The 10956-nt window shown below is 27.5% G+C and overlaps 1 long non-coding RNA gene across 1 annotated transcript; it reads left to right on the forward strand.

Moving 5' to 3' along the window:
* The first annotated feature begins 7398 nt into the window (after positions 1-7398).
* On the forward strand, positions 7399-10087 carry LOC149498446 (uncharacterized). The gene is made up of 2 exons (XR_016319514.1): positions 7399-7769; positions 8185-10087. It is a non-coding gene; the product is annotated as an uncharacterized LOC149498446 (long non-coding RNA).
* Positions 10088-10956: the final 869 nt, after the last annotated feature.

The following is a 10956-nucleotide window of genomic DNA, read 5'->3' on the forward strand; positions in this document are numbered from 1 at the left end:
TTGTTCACTCTAATAAACTCTAGATCTGTTTTTTCTACAACATATCTGTCTACTTTTTGATTTTGTTATTATTATTTTGTCTCCATATTTAGAGTTTTTTCCCCTTTTTTGTGAGAGAAGTTCCTTTTTTTTGAGAGTTTATTACTAATTGAAACAATATGATATTTAATTTTATTTGGTTGCAGACTTTAGATCTTGATTTATAGGTGTAGATCTTCCATCAAGAGGCTGGTATTGCAGCCTAATCCTCCATTGATGCTATTGACGTATAGTGGTGCAAATTCATATGTATTCATCATATGTTGTAAATTCTTAAAAAAAAAAAAAATCCAGATATAGAAGATCTAGAAAAGTTATTATTTTATTGTCTAAAACAATTGATAGACTAACTGCTACAGTTGAAATTTATATGTTTTATAAACATCAATTCCAAGCGAAAAGATCTAATATTATATATTTTTAAATTTTCGTTTCATTGTTCAAAAGAATATTAATTTTTTTGATTTATTAAAAGATGAGCGAACTCTGTTAGCTTCTAATAGTAGAGTTACACGTCTAGTCCACGTGAGTATTCATAATTCTTAATATTATTATTATTATTATTATTTTCAAAAAGAAAATACTGGGATTGATTTGCCTAAAAATAGTTTATAGACTCACTTATATATAAAATTAATAAAAAATAATGTTTTATTTGGAATGAGTGTATATCTTACCATTTGCTAGGAAAAAAAAAAAAAAAAGCGGAAAATTTTTTTATTTGTTTTGATTGATTTGATCACTATAAGTGGGTTGCATATCTATCCATGAATGTTTGTATCTTTTTAATAACATTTAACTGCCAAAATGATATTTTTTTTCATATGAAAACAGTAAATAGTTTAACGAGGTAATAATATAAGCACGTTTTTCATACATCCAATATTAAGTGTCATCTTCTAGAAGTTGTTATGTTAAAATTTTTATATTGTTTTTATAGATTGAGAAATATTTTTTTCCAATTTTATCCTTATCTCTATTAAGTACAATAACTATTTTCTACAACTTCTTAAAATTCATCTAATCACCTCCCTCTCTCATTTTTAGCAGCAGACTAATAAAAAATTAATCATTGAGATTAATGTAATTATGTGAGATAAATATTAATTTAGTCAATTAAAGAGTATTTTGTTATAATTTAAGCGATTTAATTATTTTTTTAATCACCGTGCATGTATCATGTGCGATATATAAAAATATATAGAATATATAGAGAGAGTAATTATAAAAAGAGAGGAAAGAGAGAAAGAATTTAAAACAAATTTCAGTAATTAAATAATAATTCTCACTTTATAATTTCAAGTCTTGACCTTTCAAGCTCATATATATATCTAAATCAAATTTCGTGGAGTTCCCATATGTTGGAAAAGTTGAAAAAAGAAAAAAGAAACATCTAGATCCTAAGTATAACTTTCAAGTTCACACACACACTAAATACTTTTCAATGCCTTTCAGCTTCCCCTGTATATATGGCATAGGATTGGAGAGGGAATGTCTACACAAAGTTGAGGGTCATTTGTTGTGACCATATGCTGTTGTTATCTCGCAGAAATGTCTCGTTTCGAATGTGAAATCTGAATCGAAAAGGGGGTATGTGACATGTGGTACCGTTTTGGTCTTAGCATCGAACCAAAGTTTTTTCCTCCTCACATTCTGAAACGACAAATATAAGGTCCTCCTATTTTCAATGTTTTAACATTTTATTTCAACATTTAACTCTTATTTGCAATTCAAAAGATTAATCTAATAAGTAGAAAATTAATTCTAATTTCGAGGCTGTATTGTGAGAGGAATATTGATCTTTTATTATTTTTTTTTTTTTTTAGCACTGTAAAAATAGATTTTTCGTAGCACTCGGATGCAATCTGTTTAGCATTCTCGTATTCTATGAGAATGTAAAAAGTAAAAGGTCTCGAATTCGAGTCCACTTTAATTATAAAATTTTTCATCAATTGTCCACTTTAATTATAAAATTTTTCATCAATTCAGGGAATACATGGATGATTACTCCGGTGTAAAGTATGATTAAATTATTCTTTTGTGGGGGAGAAAGATTGAGAGGGAATAAGGACCATATACTAACACATCATATGAAAAAGAAAAAAAAAAAAAAAAAAAAAAGACCTGCTCTGGAACTAGAGGCACTGTTATGCGTAGCCGCCCTCAAACGCTATTTGAATATCATGACAGTGATTCTGACCTAAGATTTACAGAAAAATGGACAATCACTCAATTCTTTGATAGAAATTCTAAATTTAGACATACAAAATTATATATATATATATGCAATTTTTTATATATTTTTTATTAAGGTTTTTTCTTTGTTTTTCTATATATTTAATATATCCATACTTATAATTTACTACTTTAATCTTTTTTTTTTTTTAATTAATATCTATATCTTCCTAACAATATCTAATTATATCTAATTATATTTTATATAAATCTAGATATCTACTATACGGTTTATAACAATGACTCCAAAATGCTCAAACAAATCTGTTAATAATTTTAAGTGTTTATCTTCATCATGTGGTAAAATAGATTGCTAAAACATCCATTTGAAAAGAATTAAACTTTTGGATTATTCAAAAAATTTGATTTATATTTTACAGAATGACATGTAAATTATGAAATAATATGAATTAAAATTAAATATAATTAATAAATTATAAATCATAAATTATAATATATATTAATAAAGCAATTCCTGCAATGCGGGTCTTCAACTAGTTAATTAAAAATGGTCACTTTCTCTATTAGTAATCTTGTTAGACCAAAACTAATTAATTGAATTTTGATAGTTAAGGCTAGACTAACTAGAAAGCTTGCACATAATTTCCAAACCAGAAATTGTAAGTGTCAAGAATATTTATTGAGAACATCTTTTTCACAAGATATTGCGTGCATTGAGAATGAGAAATGATAAAGCCACGGCTCCTCTTTCTTTTCGTCTCTAAGATTCAAACAAACATATAACTATTACCGTTAAAAATTGCGTGCGTGGAACCATCACTGTCCTCAACTCCGTACTACGATGAGTACCAATTTGAATTTTTTACAATGACAATTACATCATTTGAAAAACAAATTGTACAGGAAAATGATGCTTGCTTGTGGAAGCTATCTTATTTGAAATAATGTTTGAAAAATGTGCAGTTGCTTGTCTAATAAATTGTTTTGTTCTGTCAAACTATTGTGTTCGGTGGATGGCTGAAGTGACGAGGCATGGTTCACCTAAAATGTCATTTTAAGTTTGCTTAATAAATAAATAGAGATTGAGTTTTAAAAACTGAGTTTTGCGAGCTACACTATTGAGCCTGTAAACAAGCTATAAATAAACAGATATGAACTTTATTTTCTTAATTGTTTTAAAAGTTTATAAATAATCGTCTTTGATAAAGTATGGCTTGCAAAAAAAATTTAAAATTTAGCTTATTCTAGAACCATAAATTTAAAAAATTTTAATTCCAAAAATAGAAATTTATCAGGAATATTGAAATTACGTAGCCGATCCATATACGAAAATAACCCCTCGTTTTTCAATTTCTTTTTATATACTATGTTTGTTTAAATTTATTCCACTAAATTTAATTTATTGCTTATTTGATCATCATGTTTCTTTTTTAATCTAATATTGACTCAAGAAATAAAATTTTCTGGATGGTGAAATGCAAATCTATCCCTAGTCCTTACCCATATAATTATCAAGTTGTCAAACTAAAAGAAAGAAAAGAATTAGTATTATCTTGATGATGCATTTGCATTTAGATGCTGGAGAAGGCTAACAGGCTGCCATGGAAGATTGCTTAAGCTTTGATTTTGTTGTCATTTTCATTGAATTGCAGTCTGGGCTGGGCTTGTCTGGTTGATAGGCATCTTTGGCCCAAATTGTATTTGGGCTATAAGTAAATTAGTGTGTGTATACATACAGATATTTTTTAAAATGAAAAATTAAATCACACCAAAAGTTTTTCGAACCAAATTGATTCAGTTTTGGCAGGTATTTTTCAGATCAATTTGATTTTCAGTCTTTTTTTCAGCTTTATGAAACTGGGATCAAACACAAAAAAATTTCTTATTATTCATTTAAATCCAAAACCGAGCTTCATATTTTGTTCGGTTGGTTCAACTCAAAATATGCTTTGCAACGTCTTTTATATATTATATTTCTTTTGTTAAGAATCTCACATCGATTAAATACTCGATCCACAAATGATATATAAGGGTGACAAACGAGATATTTAATTGATCAATAATAACATTTTAGCATTAGTTGGCCCAAGCCCATATGACGTATTTTCATTTCATGGGTTCTAAACTCTTACACAATTTATCTCAAACCCTTCACATTTGTAAGATCTTTCTTTTGTTTTTGAGACATATAATTCATTAATAATAAAATCAAATATTATAAATACTCAATTAGACCAAACATAGAATTTACTATCATAATTAATAGAAAGTTCGTTGATCATTTAACAACAAAAGAAAGATTTATATTCTTTTAAATAATAAATTAAAACTAAAAGAAACAATATTAGATTTTTCCGTTTGAAGATAACTTTGAAGCCACTATGCATTATAATATCAATGGAGGAACATGTCGTACTACCAAACTCCATTGGTCGAAGATACATCAGTAGAATAAGATCTAAATTCTCCAACCAAATAAAATTAAATATCATATTTTTTAACAACATACCTTCACAAAGGAGGAACTAAAGAACTCTGAATATAGAGACAAAGCAACAATAATAATAATAATAATAATAAAATAGATCTATTAGAAGAAAATAGATTTGAATTTATTAAAAACGAATAAAAGATTAAGAGCGAAAAAAAAAAAGAAAAATAAAGGGTTATCGCTGATTAACAACGGTAACTCCAAACAAAAGTTAGAGTTAGATAAATCAGAGAGAAAAGAAAAAGAGAGAAATCCTAAACTAGTACTCACTGCTCAGAAATATATCTTTCTTTTTAGATGATAAGGAAAATAAAACTTTAACATTTTATAATACATTTGCTTTTACTGCACTAGTAATTACTAATAATAGGATTCCCAAGGTAGCAATTGCAAAAATTTTGAAGGTTCTCATCACATCCTCAATGAAGGTGTTGATGGAAGTTGGTTCAATTTGTGCATAGAGATAGAGTTTTCTAAGTTGGTCATTCAAGTCTATACTTTTCGTTTTGAACTTTAATTTAGATCAATAATTATCGATGGGTCCAAATTTTGTTGAAAGGTAGATAAAAAATAGGTACATGATAATTTTGGTATCTCAATTTTATATTTTTTTCTATTTTAATGACTCGCTGGAAAACACTTATAATTAGGTGCATTTACTTTTGAAAATGTTCAATTAAGTGGCTATGTCCGATTTTAAACATCGAAAAGATGACTCAACAATAGGGGTTCATTTTTTAATAAGTGACAGGTCATGTGTAATGAAGTGAAATCCTTTTTAATCCATTTCAACATAAGCATATACAAGGCACGTGAATGAAGTGATAAATCCTCTCCATTTTGACTTCCATTAAGTATGTTGGGAACCGATTCCCTCTAGTTTACTCAGCTTGTGTAGAAACCAATAAATTTTATAATTGCAACTTGCAAGAGCCAAAATCCCTTTAGCCTCTAAATTAGTAAACTGGTCCTAGCCTATTATTTTTAAGCGAATAATTCAGTTTTTTACGTCTTAATGTTTTTGCTCCCTAACAATTTTTTTTTTAAGATTTTTTATTTTTTTTATGCCTTTTGATTTATTAAAATATGAACAGGATATTAAATTTTTATTATCTTGTATTATTTTGTTCAAAAGATTATATTATTATAATTTTTGGTTAGTTTCCTTATTTTACAGATGTATGTATTCAATAATAATAGTTACATTATTAACTTTGTTAAAATTAATATTAATTCCGAAAATGACTATAGAGAACAAATATAATTCAATTTTTCAATTAAAAACTAGATTCTCACTATATTTTAAATTATTTTATTAGTTTAAAATATCATTACGCTTTCAATTGAAAATGTCTTTTCCTTCTATAAAATTGGAAATTTTTAAAAGGACGAACTTTATTTATTTATTTTCATATTAGTAGATGAAACAAGCATAATGCTTTTAATTTATTGTTTACTATTTTCATCTATATTGGGCAGGTGTTAGTTGTTTGAAGACCCTAATATATGTATGTATGTATATATAAAAGGACTAAGTTTTATTTATATACTAGAGATAAATATATTATGAAAAACACAAGTATAAAATGAAAAAAATAATGTGCACGGTCCATTTAACAAAATAAATAAATAAATTATTTATTTAAAATATACTTCAACTATTAATTGAATGCATTAATTGAATGAACTAAAAGGAATCGCTTCCCAATATAATATACGACCTAATAATGGCTCAAAGTTATCATTTTCCCTGAACAATGCTATCAAATGTGAAAGTTATACTTTTCCACTTACAATACTCAAAAGTAATTATCAAAGTAAATATATATGCGACCTGATAATTAGGTCCAGGATCGAATCTAGGTCCAGAATCGAATCTCGTCTCTTACTCAAAAGTAGAAATCAACAGAAGGGACGTGCCTGAAAAAATTTGATAGCTTTGCTAAGACTCAATATCTACTAAACGACAATTTTATTAATTCAGAATTATGAGAATGAGTGGCTCAAATTTTTTGATGTAACCAATTAAGAGAATGAGTGGCTCAAAAGTTTTGATGTAACCAATTAAGAGAATGAGTGGCTCAAAAGCTTTGATATAACTAATGACATATTTAGGAATCAATTTTGAGATCGATCAATAGATCAAAGATTAAATAGAAAATTTTGGTATTTAGTCAAAATAGGATTCTTAGCACTAATAACAGTAGTCATATTCATATGGCCGAACGTATAAATTTACCCACAAACTTTATAACTTTAATCTTGCGGCATCTTGAACTTCATAAATGATCCATCGTACACTTGATTTATAAATTTTGATAATATGACACACCTTTCAACATTAATATTAATAATTTTTAAGATTTTTGACTTTTATTTGTAAAATATTGACTTGATATGTAGTTAGCATGATTTTTGAACAATAATTTTCATAAATTTCTACTTTTTAGTAAGTGTTTAATTGATCTAATTTTGTAATTTAAAGTGTTCAATAAAATAATTTTAAAAATTAAAGTGTTTAATAGATGTATAAGTTGAAGTGTTAGATAGATTAAAGTAAAAATTGAAGGTGCCATAAGGATAAAGTGACAAACTTCAGGGGTGGATTTATTCATTCTACCGTATAAAACTGGATACAAGTCACCCACATCTTGCGACGTTCATATAAAATGCATAGACCAAGTCAGTCAGGCATGCATGTCTTTGTAATTTAATGACTGATGTGTATGCATAATATTGTAATCATCTTCAAATTTTGTTAAAATGCTCATTCGGCCACAACATGCCGTCCTTGGCCTTTTCTATCACTCAAAAACACTATAAAAAGGTCTCCAACTCGAGCCTTTTAAACTCAAATTAGCTCCAATAATCAAATGGCTTCTAATGAGGCATTCATCATCTTTGTGCTCTTTAGTGCCATTGCTCCTATAACAACTTTAGCAGAGGAGCACATTAATTGTAGGGGATGAATATGGGTGGACACCTGGATTTGATTACCAGGCTTGGGATAAAGACAAGATCTTTCAAGTTGGAGAAAGATTTGGTAAACCATTTTCTATTTCACATATTAACTCTTCCATAGTTACATTATTTAATTACTAACATTAGGCCAAGTATTTTCAACTTGATTGAGTTTGTTTTCTAATGGTTAAATAGACAAAACTTAATGTTGTGTTGAACAATAACTTTTTAAGTAGCTTTTAACATTTCGATTGGTGAAAATACTAAACGTTATTTCTTATAATGTTCGATAACATAGTGTTTTGAACTAGCTTTTAAAAGTTAAAATTGCATTTTATAAAAAGTTAACCTATATAACGTTTAACTTTTAGCGTTTGATGAAAATTACTCAAGCAGCTAATAGCTAAACGCTATTAAAACAACTAATAGCTATTAAAACAGCTAATTTTACGAAACATACCCTAAAATTATTAATATGATTGGATTTAATTTTGTAGTTTTCCAATATCCTTTTGGTGCCCACAATGTGTTCAAAGTGAAGGAAACTGCATTTCAAAACTGTACTAAGCCGCCATTGCAAAAGGCTATGACTACAGGGAATGACACAATTATTTGAGCTTTTTCCCAAAATGGTGTTACGAGAAAAACTAATTTCCAAAATGGTATTTTGTTGATATTCAAAGACTTTTGTTCCGGCTATAGTATAACAAATGCATTATTACACTATGACTGCAACAAACCATAAATTTTTTTAATTTATTTTAACGATGTCTAGCAGCTTTACACTATAAGTGAAACAATGTCAAAATGAAATATATTCTTCGGCGAGATTCCACGGAAATGTAAAGTTTCAATTGCTACACTTACAGTGTAACAATTTATGGATGAGATTCACACACCAGAAAAATTTGCTATTGTGTCATTGTTAGTGCAATAATATAAAAGAGATGTTTATGGAGAAGGAAAATATTGTTGTGTTAGGTGTAAGAGCCGTAAGAAATGTAAATTATGAAAAGAAAGAAATATGTAAAAAAGTGTAAGAAGTGTAAATTATTAAAATAAAGAAACGTACAGTAAGTGCGGGAGAATATTTACTATTTCACTGTTAGAATCCGTGAACTGTTGTGGGTAGTTGTATGTGTATGGAAAGAACATTGCTTCCCCATTTACTTAAAGGCGAGTGCTTCTCCTTCTTGCTTTGGTAATGTTTAAATTTGTTTTTTTGTTAATATATTTTGTTACATATTTATTAGTTGAGTAAATATTCTATTATGTTTAGATATTTTTTTTTCTTATTATATTGTGTATTTATTTTGTTTTAGACTCAGCATTAAAAGCAAGAGTGATTCTCTTATTTGAGGGTAAGTACTTGTATTTATATGTCAAATTCATTTTAATTTAATTTGTTATTTTGCTTTATTTTTTTAAGAATTAATTACCTATCTCATTGGACTTTTATTTTATAAAAAAAAGTGAAAATGAGTTCATTTTAATTTAATTTGTTATTTTATAGAATACCTATTATTATACTGATATTGTAATAATTGTAAAGATAATTTACGCATGAGATTTCATGCATGATTCCATTCTTACAATAATTCCCTGCCCCATTTGTATTCTCTTGTGTTATTTTTTATTTCAGGGACGATTCTAAAATTCTTCTTAACTTTTTAAATTGTTACACTTATACGGTAACAATGTGTTTTTTTATCATGAGAATCTTAATCTTACTTTACGGTTACTTTACGTTCATTCCCAAAGCTTAGAATATATTTGGTTTGACATTGTAACATTGTTTCCATTATAGTGTAACATTCAACTCAAAAAGAGAGAAGAGAGAATATTTATCTATAAAGCTGCTAGCGTTAAAATAAATTAAAATTTATTGGTTTTGTTGCAGTCATAGTGTAACACTATTACACTATGACTGGAACAAAAAAATTTGAAATGTCAACAAAACACGATTCTGGTAAATATTTTCCAAAAAAAAAAAAAAACACCATTTGGGGAATTAGATTTTTACAAAACATGATTCTGGAAAAAGCCCCAATTATTTTAGCAACACCAGGAAGGAAATGGTATATTGTGGCGTAGGAAAGCATTGTCTTGGTGGCCAAAAACTTGCTATAACTGTTCTATCTCAAGATGCATGATCAGCTCCAGCTCCTTCTCCACTCAGCAGCACAGAAACAAGCGCCACAAAGAGGCCATTCTTCAACGTCCATTAGTAGCGATATAAATATCACAGCTTGTTTTTCGTTTTTACCGGCGATTTTGGAGATTCAATGTTTGGTTTTAGTTTAATTAGCCCTATTAAGTGATAAGTTTTAGTTTGATGTATCCAGCAAAACTCATGTTTCTTGCTGCAATCAATGAAATATTTCAGAAAGCTTTAATTTATTTGAGTGCGTGTGGTTATATAAATTATTATTAAGATTTTTTAAATTTAGGCTTCATTTTCATTATTACTTTAATTAATTGATTATTAAAACATTTTCATTATTATTAATTAATAATACCCTTTTTTAGTAAACAATATCAACAATTATTTGCGATTGCATTTAAATGAAATAATTTTTTGGGAAGTCATGTGCTGGAAAAATTATTGGAAAATAAATTACTATTACAAGAGAAACAAAGTACTCACAAGATAGCTAACGAAGCAACGAACAGCTACCAAAATAGCTAATATTGCTGAACAGACCCGACAACTCAATGACTCCTAAATTTACAAATAAACTGATTAACTCTGCACTTATTCCACGTAGATGCTCTTCCAAAGGGGTGATATATAATCATGTAACACTTCAACAAATATTGAATTTAGAAATATTAATTCAACATTGTTTGATATTTATTGTTAAAAATAATAAGGAAAAATTGTTAGTCCTTATATCATATCAAAATTAATTACTTCATCCCATTGACAAAGCTAGGGGGAGCCAGGGGTGACCCCGTTCCCCTAACCAAAATTTTTTTAAAAAAATTACTCAATAAAATATTGAAATTTTTATTTATTTTTTTATTTTACTGTATCGAACTCGCCAAGAGCAGGAGTGTAAATTGATTTGGAGTATATCAATCTAAATCGAAATTTCAAATTTAATTTCAACCGGAAATGGAATATAAAATTATGTAATTTAAAATTGAATGTATGTTTTAAAATATTGGTATATGGAATATGAAATGGAGACATAATAAAAAATTTTATATTCTAGTCCATATACTGAATTTTATCTTTTATTTTTAGTTTTAATTATACATTTTAA

This window comes from Jatropha curcas, chromosome 2 (genome assembly GCF_041381405.1).
Source record: "Jatropha curcas cultivar XTBG-Jc1 chromosome 2, XTBG_Jcur_1.0, whole genome shotgun sequence".
NCBI classification, from domain to species: domain Eukaryota; kingdom Viridiplantae; phylum Streptophyta; class Magnoliopsida; order Malpighiales; family Euphorbiaceae; genus Jatropha; species Jatropha curcas.